This window comes from Ictidomys tridecemlineatus, chromosome 10 (assembly GCF_052094955.1).
Source record: "Ictidomys tridecemlineatus isolate mIctTri1 chromosome 10, mIctTri1.hap1, whole genome shotgun sequence".
NCBI classification, from domain to species: Eukaryota; Metazoa; Chordata; class Mammalia; order Rodentia; family Sciuridae; genus Ictidomys; species Ictidomys tridecemlineatus.
This window is the reverse complement of record NC_135486.1, coordinates 98,380,903-98,394,985: the sequence shown is the minus strand read 5'-3', so window position 1 is coordinate 98,394,985 and position 14,083 is coordinate 98,380,903. Positions and strand designations below refer to the sequence as shown.

The 14,083-nt window shown below is 35.4% G+C and overlaps 1 long non-coding RNA gene across 4 annotated transcripts in view; it reads left to right on the top strand.

Annotated features, from left to right (window-relative positions):
- LOC120887505 (uncharacterized) overlaps positions 1–14,083 on the top strand; it is a 99,361-nt gene that overhangs the window by 58,266 nt on the left and 27,012 nt on the right. The window contains exon 5 of one of the 4 annotated variants that reach the window (XR_013426750.1): positions 5,291–5,358. The exons of the other annotated variants lie outside the window; for them this stretch is intronic. This is a non-coding gene — a long non-coding RNA (uncharacterized LOC120887505). The remainder of the gene's footprint in view (positions 1–5,290; positions 5,359–14,083) is intronic. 4 annotated transcript variants of the gene reach the window in all.

Genomic DNA, 14,083 nt, shown 5'->3' with positions numbered 1-14,083 from the left:
TTATATTGTGACTGAATATAACCTATTGGTATAAATAAAGTCAGCAGCTTGAATGAGCAGCTTTTCTGCCATTCTGTCATTTTGCCTCTGCACCTTGCTTCTTTTGATTCCTTGCTTCTTCTTGCTTTCCTTTGCAAATGAGCATAGCAGACCTGTCAATGCATTGGCCATGAAAACCACTGTCATATTAAAAACACAGGATGACACATGTAAGAACTTCCTGCTGTAGTTTAGAGAGCAAAGGATCTCTATGAAGGAAGCTTCTGTGTACAAAGTTCAAGTTTTTTGGAGGGACATATTTTTTAAAATTGTGCTGGGCTAAAAGACTCTGGTAAAGGATTCTCCTAATCCAATAACTAACAGAATGTGTTTCCCCCCACTGGCCACTTGAGAAACCGCAAATGAGTTAACAAATGAATGTTTCTGCAATATGCTTCAGAATAATGAAAATTTTTAATACGGAAAAACTGAGTGCCATGACCTGATGAGCTGGACCTAGACAAGCTTCCTCCAAGTCAGTATGACCTTGTCAAGAATGAAACATCCCTTTTTTTTGTTGTTGTTCAATTTTAAAGGAGAGAAAAGCCTACATGAATACCCAGTTTTAACATGTCACAGTATATTAAGCTGCAGAATCTCATGTTTTATTACTGATACAACCAATGCATCAAGGTGCTGCAACATGTATGGGAACTATCTGGCATCAAATGGAGCAAACACTGCATGATGAGCCAAATAATAAGGAATTCCTTGGTGCTTAATATGTATGGTTCTAAGTCCTATTTGGTTTTATTTAATTTTCACAAAAATCCAATAAGGGAAGTACTTTTATTATTTTTTATTCCAGGAAATAAGGGAGTTGAGATTCATAAATATTCATTAATTCATCCAAGAATGACACAGCTAATTAATCAAGTCCAGCCTTGAAGCAGTTCTGGGCAACTCTAAAGTAAATGATTCATTGTATTTTTGTTGACTTTATTTGTTGCTCTTTTACTTTCTGCAAAGGGAAGAAAAGGATAAACTTTTAGTTGTTTGCCATTGTGAGCTACTGATAATAAGATGGTTCTTAAAGTCTTGAATCCCATAGCAGTATCAAGAAGATAAGCAGAAAAAAAAAGTTTTTATACTATCCATGAATGGACATGGTCATATACCAGTCAAGGGAGAGGAAGGACTAGTAAGAGAAATGGGAGGAAAGGCACATCAGAAGATGGAAGAATAAACTGCAGTAAAAAGCTATTCTGACAACACCCTATTAAAACCAATCCACCTGCCCAGGATTCCTAGACCATCATTTCATAACCCTAGCCAATTGTATTAGTTCTCATGTGTATTACAATTTATTGTGTTTGTTCTGGAAGGTTCAATATCATTGAAAAACTTTCCTTATTTATCCTCCCAAGGAAAACAATTCATCAACTTATGACTTGATAACAGGGTTTCCCTGAGTGCTATTTTGGACTCATCTTTGCTAAGGGGTCCACCCTATGCACTATGAGATGCTTAGCAGCTTCCAAGTGGATGCTAACTGCACCCAGTTTTGACAATACCAAATATTACCTAAGGGCAAAACAGTCCTTGGTTGAGATTCCCTGTTCTATAGTCAATCAAACAACCAACCAACATCTCCCTTTCTTTTTCTATATATTTATACACAAATCAATGTTTGTTTGGACATACTACTTATGAGTGATTATATGAAGAGTTTTATTAACCAAGCAGCTTGGTTTAGCATGAACAAAAAAAAAGTCCAGGAAAAAAACAAAATACCATTTCATTGAAAACTATGGTAAACCCAATAACACAATCATCAATATTTGTAGAAATCTCCAGGAACATAATCAATGTAGGTAATTGACTTCATGAGACAAGAACATGTATACATATTTTAAGGGATAGTGTGTGAAACAATAAAATCCTGCAATTGATTTAAATTTTTCATTAGTGTTTTGTGTGAATGAGGCAGGCTTTGTGGGTGGAAAATGTTTGGGAAGGGATAGAAACCTTTGTTTTGACCATAACATATCTCATTTGTTGATAGAAAAAGAAGAACCAGAGTGGGGTGATGCAGGGGATTTCATGGGCAGTGTGAGAGTGAAGATACAGGTCAAGTGGAAGAAAAGAAAAAATGGCATTTTAAAAGACAGTGAAGTAAGGCTAGGCAATGACTTTTTTTCTGGGAAAGGAAGTGGGTTTGAGTGCTGGGTTCCTGTGTTGGAAGAATAGGCTGGAAAAGTAGAAGCAGTGGAGACCTGGAGGCCAAGGTTTGGCACACAGGCACATCTCACAGGCTTTGGGAGCCATCAGAGCATCATAAGCAGGATAATGGTTTGTGAAAAGTGGAATTTCAGAAAAAAATTTTGAGCATATACCAAGTGCTTGTCATTGTTCCATATTTTTGCATGTACAGTCTCTCATTTTATCCTTTCAGGATCCCTGACAAACATGCATCATTAGGACCAACTTATAAAAGAGTAAAGTGAGTTCATTCAGGGTAAGTTTGTCTAAAACTGTTGTAAGTAGTAGAGCCACTGAATTGGGAGATGATTGGACAAGTCCAAGACTGAGGTTATGAAAGTCAAAAGAATTACAGAAGACAGGGACGGGAACAAGATGAGATGAAGCAAAGAAAGAGGCAGATAATGGAGGGGAAGGGAAAAGGCAAAGTCGAAGCTAATAATTTATAGTTTGTGTAACAAGAACTAAAATACAGACAGAGATATTTGTGGGGAGGGGACTAGATTTGTTGGAAGAAGTAGAGGAGAGAGAAGATGATGTATTTGCCATGGGAAATTCAGATGGAGGCTTCTAGCAAAGGTTGAGGAGAAAGGACAGGTTTGGGCTTAAGATGATCAAGGAGATATAAGTGAGAGATCAGCTGATCCAAGATTTTGTGTGTGGAATCTGTGCATGGGATGCCAGTTAAATTTCAACAAGAAATAAAGAATAAATAATTTTTAGTACAGGTGTGTCCCAGACAGTATTTGGGACACACTTGGGCTAAAAATCATTCCTTTTTGCTTATTGTAAATGACACTGGGAATCCTACAGTTCTTTTGGCACCCTTGTCTGTGTTTTAGAGAGACATTGTGTGGTAGAGGACTAAACACATGTGGAGAAGTGATTGGCCAAACAGAAGCCACAAACCTGCAGGTGGATGAAAACTCGAGGTTCTTTAGACTTCCTGTGTGATCGTCACAGGCCCAAATTCTCTAGAGGACAAAAAAGCTCCATAAAAAGGTGAATATTTTGGACAGGTCACCTGGACAAAGGTGGACTATGCAAGGCTGTGGCTGTCAGAGTGCCCCCAGGAGGCGGAAGCCAGGATGAGTTGAGATGGAAAATAACAACTGGAGATGGAGCTGAAGCTGACACTGATCCTTTTCATCCTAAGTTTTCCATTATAAGATGAGAAATTCCTTGCAAGACAGCACACTAACATCTGAGAATCTGGAAAATATTCAGAGGACATGATGTGGAGCTCTCAGGAGATACTCAGACTCCTGGGACATGGCTGGGTCAAGCAGAGATAAGGAGAGAGTGAAGAAAATTTGGAGTGTGTCAAGGCCTTGAGACAGGAGGAAAAAACGAATGTGTACCCTGGAACACAATGCTAAAATTAAAAAGTGAAATCTTGGGATAACTTATGGATTTTAGTAATAGTTAATTTTTTCATTATATTTGAATATACATTTGGTCTCTATCTTCAGTTTCCAAAGATTCTTTCATAAAAGAAGGATCAGTCAAGAAAAGGAACACAATAACTTAATGTACTTAATTGGGGAAAGCTTGAATTTAGTACAATTAATTTCTATTTTTTTTTTCAATTTAACATCTATGATCTTTGAAGTGTGCCACTTCTCAACTAAAACCTGAAAGAAAATATATGTGAGTTTGCATCTCAATCTCTTTTTCTTGTGTAAATATCTTTATCCTTTAACCTTTCAGCTTTTGGAAGAAATAGAATGAAAGATGGGCTGTGTATCTCTCAGATGTGGTCTGTATTAAACACACTGGTATTTGAATATAAGCCTTAAACATCTGTCCTTCCCTCTGCAGAAATCCCAGACTCATCTCGGCTCTTGGGTGATGACATGCTTACATTGTCAGTAAAAACAACTCCCAGCTTCCACATCTGTTCCTTCACATCAGTGGAGTTCAGTCTGGAAAGACAAAAAGAAGAATTTGTAGATAAACACTAATTAAAGGCCCTAAAGGTTGGAAGAGCCTGAAGCATCCACCTTCAAGAAGCCTAGTAGCTTCCCTGGGAGTTGGTTCTACCCATGTGGGTATAGGGGGACGAGCAGAGACCTGTTCCTAGGACACCCTCCTGTCCTGAGACACTTCTTTAGAGGGGTCCTGGAAATCAAAACAAAACACCACCACATCACTCTACTTAAGAGTAGCTTTTCTTCTTCACTTTTCCTTTCCTACATTAAATATGAGCTAACCTTACTTTATTCATGACAGTTATTCCTGAAAATTGTACTCAGTTAACAAATGTGTATACTTCAAAAGTTTCCTCACTAACCTCCATTATGATTGCATTCCAAAAGTTGTGGGTTTTTTTGGTTCAAATAATAAAAACTTGCATACATGGACACACATATGTCACAGTTGTATTCATTTGGTAAATGAAAGAGGGTTTTGCTGTTATCTCCTTTGGTTTTTGCTAACCTCACCTTCAGTGTTTCTATTTCCATCCAGGCAGGAACAAGACCTGTCCGGGGTTTCCAGAGTCTCCTGGGTGCTGAAGGAGAGTGCTGCAGCAGGAGCGCATGCATGTGTGGATGTTTACTCCCAGCACCCAGCACAGTATCTCACACATTCACTGTCTCTACATAAATACATGTCAAGTAAATAAGTGTGAGCATGAATATCCATAATCATTGCAGATTGAAAATACTAAATTAGAATATGCTTGGGTTTTTTTCTCTTTTTTAAAGACATACCACTGATTTTTTGACTAGAATTTTTGATAACTTTGTCAGACTTTCAGTATTCCAGTCCCAGGTGATTGACATGTTAGAATGTGAAAGATCCAACATAGTATAAGGGGGCAGTGCTATTTTCTAACAGATCTTTCTAGACTTAACATTTAAATCTTTCTTTTGTATTTTTTTTAAAGTTGTCAATGGATATTTTTTATTTTATTTATTTATTTATATGCGGCACTGAGTATCGGCACTGATGTTTCATGCATGCCAGGCAAGTGCTGTACCACTGAGCCATGAATCCAGCCCTTAAGGTTTAAATCTTAACTTCTGTAATCATTTTCTCTCCTTAGGCCAATCTTACTATGTGATGTCAAGGAGTTGCTCATCCAAGTTGATCTAGAAGATTTTTCCTCTATGGGTGAGGATTTGGTTTATCTTAGCCGAACATTATTTTTTAAGGAAATAATGTTACTTTTGAGTCACAATTAATTTTATTATTACAGGAGCCTTTTTTAAAAGTTCCATGAATATTTACAATAGATTTCCATATAATAATAATTTCTCTGAAATTAAAGAAAAGGAAGAGCTGGAATAAAAACAGTGCAGCAATTTGTAGGAACACACTTGTTCTCCATGAAAGCCATCTAAAGCAAAATAAAGATTTCTATCAGGATGTCTGAATTTTGCATACCATTTCTGAGTTCATTTAAAAAATTATTTTACCGCTGGTATTTTCCACCTCTGTCACACTGTGTGGTGAGTGTGCTGCCACCATCACTAAGCACCTTTCCCTATTGTAGGATGCCCCTTTGTACTAACACTAGCAGCCATGCTGACTCCACCATAGGGAGGCACCAAGGCTGACCCAGGCCAAGCAGTCAAGGCCTTCCTTGGGCACAGGACTTGGTTCAGGTTCAAAGTAGAGTACAGGTAGAAGCTGGGGGTTGTTAGATGGCTTTGAGGTACGAGCTCCCCTGCCTCACCCAGGAATGCATGAATGAAGAAGTGTGTAGCCTTTCTGGCTCCTGGCAGCCATTGTATGCCCAGGAGGAAGATAGTCACTTATTTCAATGTGTGCACGCCAAACCTGGTTTATGTATTTGATTAAGCAATGGAAATATGAAGCTTCTTCTGTTTGAATATTTATGTTAAGACAGCACCCTCAGAGAAACCACATAACCTTTCAAAACTTGACCTTTCTATGTGCTTTAAAGACAGTACATGTACATCTTTTTCCTAATATTATCTATTACTTCTAATATCTTTATTCTGATTTCATTAACCATATTGAAAGCTATTAATAAATGCTTTATTGATATTCTGATACTTTTCTGAGGGTTGAATTTGAAAACACTTACTATGTAAAAGAATGAAAATTTTACCAATATAAAAACAATTTATTCATAGTAAAAAAAAAAAAGTGGCCTAAAACTTTCCATTTCTTCAGGATTTTTTTTTTCTGGAGTCACAAAGTGTCCCATGGAGAATGCATAATTCAGTAAAACTATTTAATCATCCACTACTTATCTGGGATGTGAAATGACATAAAAGCCTGGTTTCTCACCACAGCCCCTGCTCTAGATTTCAGTCTAACACAAGGGCCTTAGTTCCTAAAGCTCTGTTTTTCATTGTATTTCTAGTGATATGTCTTTAAATGCCACATTTGTCCTCCTAAAGCCATGTAATATCTGGATCTAAGTTCATATTTCTGATGTATATCTGCCATCTAATCACTTTTCAACTGATTTCATTTTTTTAACATAAAAAGCACACAACTAATGAACTAGGTCAATGGAAATCTTTTCCATGCTAGCTAAAATATTTATCTGAGACAAAATACTATTTCCCTACAGAAACATCCAAACATAAATATTTGTTTTCAAAGAATCATCAGTTCCCTAATTGACTGAGACCATAAATACACACAAAAGAAAGGCTGGGCTAGGATGTGGCTTGATGTTGGAGCCCTGGGTTCAACCAAAGTACATACACTCACAGACACACATAAAAACCTGATGTGGCTTTTTAAAAAAATTGTTAAGTGGAGACAATAAGGTTGCATTTTAAAAGCACACATGCATTTTTACAGAGTATGTATTGCTTTTAAAGAATATGACCTTTCTTTTAACAAATTTATCTCAGTAGTTGTGGGAAAAGACCTAAAAATGTAAAATCATAAAAATTAAATAACTTTTAAACAATAAATAATAGCATATCATTTGAAATAAACAAAATAATATGTAAACATTTATCTTGTTAACCACATGAAAGTACAATAATTAGGTTACTATCTTATATTCTTTGTCACAGTATTATCAATATTATTTTGAGTATTAACATAAATACATGCACATGTGAATCACATTACAAAGATTATGTGTTGACATATTAATAGAGGAGACTACAACCATTTTATTGATAAGTAATATATTTATCATTTGTTTATAAAATATCCACCCATAGACTATTGTTTGCCAATTGTCTTAAAAATTAAACTATCTGGAAATCAGTCATTGTTTTGTCCTATGAAGTAAAAAAATTATCAGTCACCCTTAAAGAAATATCACTCTGACTCTGGCACCTTGACTGACGGTGAGTTTACTAAAAGCAAACAATGATGAGAGTTATATTAAAAGGCAGAATTGCTAAAGAAAACATTTAACATTTAGACCAAGCACATAAAATAAAAATAAATCATTCCCACTGGAAAACTCAGAACCTACTACACATGGTAACTTTTGAGGAATAAGCAAAACTAGTCATAATAAACAAGATATTTCACTCTTGAGTTGCATGAACTACTCAAAAGTATTGTCATTAATAATTTTTTCAGTGGAAAATCACATTGGAATGGATTTATACCTTGAACAGCTACTTGTCATTTGAATTTTGACTTCACAAGGCTAAATAATCATTAGACAAGTGCTGTTCCTGTGTCTCACATTTTACATCTTGTCATAACACTGAGCTAGGTTTATCTGAAGCTCCCTGATGGTACCAATGGAAAGTCTACAACTTAGATGAATTAAAAGTGTGAAATTTAATGTTGGTGCCTACAGTGCGACTCCTCTTTTAATGCATTTCTGTTTCTCTGCTTTTAAGTGAGGTAACTCTGCACTGCCAGTTCCACCTTTTCACCATTCACTTCCCTGGATACTGGGTATTGGATGTGAAGTCCCATCAGTGCTGTGGAAATTCCCTTAGTGCCCTTTCTTATTAAGGAATTTAGAACATACAGGGCAAAAATTGAGGGCTTCCATAAGGAGGCTGATGCACTTACTCTTGAATTTATTGGCTAAATATGAAACTACTATTCACTTGTGCTACACTTTTGACAAATCTACATGACCTGCAGGAAAGTATGTTTATGCTCAAAAATTTCTGAGCACAGAGATATCTCTTAGCATTCCTTACTCACTGAGTGTTGATTATGAGTCTGTCCCACTGGCCTTTAATATCATCTTCTGCAGGCTGCTTCATAATGTAAAGCCCATCAAATTCCAAATTCCATGCCACTTCCTCTTCTCACTTAAAAGTAATCAATGGGACCTACAGAGGAAAAATAAACATAGTAAATTAGTTTAGATTCACTGGCATCTTCTGTGGTTGCAAACAAATGGGGAAGAAATAGCCTAGCAGTATAACTAGAGAATGAGACAGTCATAATAGGTCTCAATAAATTTCAACATAATCTGATAATCTGAAAGTTTTCACATATACATAAGGATTCATGTGTACTCAGCAGGGAACAGAGACCTCTAGCTACTCACACACTCCTGAGTGAGCGCATGCAGAAAAGACCAGAGGGTCCAGTGGAAACTGCAGGTTTTGGAAGATTTATAAAATGCCTAAAGTTTGAATGAATTCTCCATTGACAGACATATCCATCAGTAAAAAATCAAAAACAAGTAGATGAAACAAAATGGAATGAAAGAAATGGAGAGAGGATAGAAATAGGAAAGACAGTAGAATAAATTTAACATCATTTTCCTATGGACACATATAAAATACCTAAATGAGGACTGTTCTCTGGAGTCTATCTTCCCTACCATGCACAGCTGCTGAAATCTAGGCTCAGGTGATTTTGGATTTTTTCTCCTTGTTTTTATTGTTAAGGTTGACTTTCTTTTTTTGTCTTACATATTTTTTTATTTTTTATTTTTTTAAAATTTTTATTATTAGTTATTCAAAACATTACATAGTTCTTGACATATCATATTTCATACATTTGATTCAAGTGGGTTATGAACTCCCATTTTTCCCCGTATACAGATTGCAGAATCACATCGGATACACATCCACTTTTTTACATACTGCCATGCTAGTGTCTAGATAATGTTCCTCTGTCAACACAGATTGATGATTAACCAGTCGTTGGTCAGAGGCTGGGCTCAAACACCCTGGGCCAATAAGGTTTCTGCTTTTTGATGTTGGATATGCCTATCAATTGGGGAATTCATTTACAATTTAGACATTTCATAGTGTCTTTCCCTCTTATTCCTATGCCTCCTTCTATTCCTTCACCCACTCCATTAGTCCTCAACTCTGGGTTAAGTTTTATGAAATCTTTTGAAGCAGCAAAAGATTTCTGCTTCTTACAGACAGAATTTCCCAAGACAAAATATAATCAATTAATAGACTGATATATGCAGTTGTAAACACTAGGCTTGCTTATATTGTCTCCTAGAATTGCCCAGTTTTTCAGAAAGCACTTCCAATTTAAGATGTTGCTGATCTATCCTTCCCTCTCATATGAAGGTTTTTTAAAAATATTTATTTTTTAGTTGTAGCTGGACACAATAGCTGGACACAATATCTTTAATTAACTTATTTATTTTTATGTGGTGCCGAGGATCAAACCCAGGACCTTGCCTGTGCTAGGTGAGCACTCTACAGCTGAGCCACAACCCCAGCCCTCATATCAAGGTTTGAATTGATCTTTCCACTCCTTGCCTTACCCACTTTAGTGAAAGAAGAGGGTTTCTGAATTCTATAAATTTACTTTGTCAGTGCTATGGTTTAGGTATTTGGTATCCCCCCAAAAAAAGCTCATTGTGAGACAATGCAAGAAAATTTAGAAATAAATGATTGGGTTACAAGGGATTTAACATAATCAGTGCATTAATTCCCTGTTAGGGATTACCTTTGTGATAATTGTAGGTAAGTTTTGTATGGCTGGAGGAGGCAGATTCCAGGGACATTCCTTTGCTGTTTGTATCTTTTCCTAGTGAGGGGAGCTCCAGCTGGCTGGCTTGCACATTTTCTCTCTCTCCTTCCTGGTGTGATGTCTTGAGCCACATCCTGTCACCACACTCTTCTGCCATAATGTTCAGCGTCACCTCTAGCCCCAAGGAATGGAGTCAACCTTCTATGAACTGAGACCTCTGAAACTGCCCCAAAATAAACTTTTCATGCTCTAATTTTTCTTATCAGGTCTTTTGGTCACAGCACTGAAAAAGCTAAAGCCAGGAGTGTTTCAGTACTACAAAATCTTCAAGAAACAATGAAAATTCTTTTAGAGTTTATGTGTTTTCTTTCTGGTCAAATTTGCCTCTTTTGATGGAGATATACTTCAGGGTGGCAGGGAACTCATTAGTACTTCTTGAATATTGTATTATTAAAAAGTTAATTAAGAAAAAAAAAAATATATATATATATAATTAGTTTAGATTCACTGGCATCTCCTGTGGTTGCAAATAAATGGGGAAGAAATAGCCCAGCATATAAACCAGAGAATGCGATAATCTTAGTAGGTCTCAATAAGCTTCAACATAATCTGATAATCTTAAAGTCTTTACATATACATAAGGATTTATGTGTACTCAGGAGGGAACAGAGAGCTCTAGCTACTCACATACTCCTGAGTAAGCTCATGCAGAAAAGACACCAGAGGGTCCAGTGGAATTTTAAAAAATGGAAGAAATTTGGAAGGGAAGAATTTTAGGGAGAATATTATTGAAGCTTATTTAAAATATATAATAAAGTCTATGTTTCTATGTAGAACATAGATATCCTCATTAAATTAAAAAATAAACAGCCCAGTGTTGTGGTGCACTCCTGTAATTCCAACAACTTTGGAGGCTCAAGCAGGAGAATTCCAAGGCCTCAATAGTGAGGACCCTAAGTACTTACAAGACCCTGTCTCAGGAAAAGAAAACAACAACAAAAAAAGAGGGTGGGAAACACATCTCAATGGTAAAGTGCCTCTGGGTTCAATTCCTAGTACCAAAACAAACAAAAAAACATTTTGCAGTTAAATATTATCTAATGGTTGGTTTGATATACAGAATGTAAAAAAACAAACAAACTATCCTGGGCATGAATTTTTCCCCCCATGTCTATGGATAAAAAATAATAGTTTTCTTTATATTTTCAATGAATTTCTGTATTAGCCAATCCCAGAGTCTTTCCTAAAGAGAGAAATGGCCTAATATAAACCCTCATCATCCAGATGGCAAAATGGAGATTGAGAATATTGTAATGATCATATGTAAGATCACAGTAGAATATAAGCCTCCTGACTCTTAATGATTGATGTCCAATATTGACTCCCACAATTAGAGAATTAAGAAGAGATATAGAGAGGGGCTGGGATTGTGGTTTAGCAGTAGAGTACTTGTCTAGCATGGGCAGGGTCCTGGGTTCGATCCTCAGCACCACATAAAAATAAATAAAATAAAGGTATTGTGTTCAACTACTTCTAAAAAATAAATATTAAAAAAGGAAGAGATATAGAGATATCTGTACCTTTTTGACCCGTGCATGTCTTTGCTTGGGTTTCTACTTTGGGAAATTTTCTTTCAGAATTTTTAACTTAATTAATATTTAGGTTTCTGTACATATCTACAGGAGACTAAATTCTAGAAAAAAAATCTAGTGGTAGTTCCTTTATAGAAAATAAGCTCTGTAAATTAGACTATTTAGGTTGTAGCTTTTAGTCAAATAATGTTTACTTTCAATGGTCTGTTCTTTTTCTTTTCATTTTTTAATTTTGGTAGCTATTTTTAAATTGCTAAGATAAAGGCTTGAATTTTTCCTGGTATGTAAATAATAGGATTTTGCTTTGGTGATCATGAGACTATTTCAAGGGAGTAAGAGTCCATTAGTGTGATGATGAGTGTCCACTCTGTTCTTTACCTACCTCCAAAAAAGCATCAACATGTTCCAACTCATTCAAGGCAGGGGATGTGGGGTTACATCTGCTTCTTTTTCCTGTTGCTCACCATTGGCCCTTTACCTCTTCACTAATGCTGATTGTTTTGATTGGTTGCTTTTGCTATGGTTGTGCTGGTGTTGTTATGGAAAAAGAGAAACAGGAGATTCTAGTGGGGGCCTTCATTCACAAAAAGACTAAGAGAAAGGCTGAAACTGCAATAATTGTCTTTTCCTTCACTGATTTTTAACATGGCCAAGGAAGCAACATAGCACCTATCTCATGAGTAAGAATGAATCCTCCAGCTGTTTTGCCTTTTGTTATCCAGTAGGAACAATTGAGAAAAATCAAAGCAGGAAAACATCCCTTACTCTTAAAATGCACGAGTAACTTTCCAGAGTGCTGTTGATCTTTGTTGAATTATAACCCCTCTCAAAATAATCTGTTGGTATTTTCCCAGTATTTTCCTAGCATTTAGAAAAGTAATTACTAATATGATTACTAATATGATTCAGTGTGAATAGTGAGGAAAAGACAGTCTTAGGATTAATAAATAAACATTTAGGTCAATTGCCTTTGTTTTTAACAACTACATACTTTTATTATTTACCTTACTTCATAGAAACAAGACTTTCACATATGTCCACATTACACAATACACATTACACGGATTTACTTTATCGTTAAAAGTATTTAAAAACAAGTACTTATTTTTACAAGTATTGGCATACCTAGTTGGTGCATGACACTTTCCTAGGGTTTATAGAATATGTTGAAGATATGATCCTTAATCTCAAATATACATAATTAAAAGAATACATGAATATATTTGAGAAGCAAGAAAATGAGCTGGCAGTAAATATCACTATTTTAAAAAATATATAGCCCTTTAAAATGCAAAGTTTCTCTTATAAATAATAAATTGTAATCACAGAAATTTGCTTATGCAGTAGCTATAAGGTTTGTTGATTTACAAACCTCTTCAGTGGTTTTTACTATTTCATTATTATATTTTGCCCATCTGAATATGTTATTCTTTCTCTAATCTTTCCCTAATTTATCAAGGAGAAATGTGAAGTGAATATAACACTTTAAAAATATGCTAAGCAAAAAAAAATTTTTTGAATAGTATTCAATTCAGTTTAATAAAGGACATGTGAGGTTTAAGTTTAACTTCTCTTCTTTTGAAAGTGTTTCTTAATTAAAACCAGAGGAGAGTAAAAAAAAAAAAAAACAAGGCATTCAGAACACTAAATAAAATGGCTGTGCTTTGTGGAATTGGCAGAATTCATCAATACAATGATTCATCGTTGTATTAAGTCCTAACACATCAGTGCAGACCAACAGAGGAACAGTAAGTAAATAGCTAATATAAAACATTAAGGTAAAAGGCTTAATTGGCCTTACTGGGTTCAATTTGCCACTATGGTGACATTTTCTGTTGTCTGTGTAAACAGAGTTGCAAAGTACTTTCCCACTAAGCCTGCCACTCTGTTATTTATATGGTTGAACTACCAGGGAGGGATGGATCAGTTTACCAGCTGTAGGGCTTTTCTTCCTCCTTTTCGCCCACTTCATGCTTTTTTCTCCAACTGTTGCCTCCCTAATTCTAATCTTTCCTTAGTCCTTATGATTTCTTTTTAAGTTTTTTTTCTTTTTCATGGATTCATGTGTATGAATATTATACCTGGTTCTACTGAACTGTATGTAATTCTTTCTCACATCTGTTCTAATTTTTATCAATTCATACCTCAAAACTTACTGAAATCTGAAATATTTTTTTCAAGTAACATTTTAAACTCTAAAAATTAAAACATTGCATGTATAGCTAAAGTCCTCTTTATCTGCTAATACCCCCACCCTACTGTGAGTTAATATGTTAAAATATACTTCTAGACTTTTCTCATGTTTTTATATCTATATATTTATAAACATAATGTGATATTGCTGAAAATCTTTATATGGTATTCTAAAAAAAGATTATTTTTTC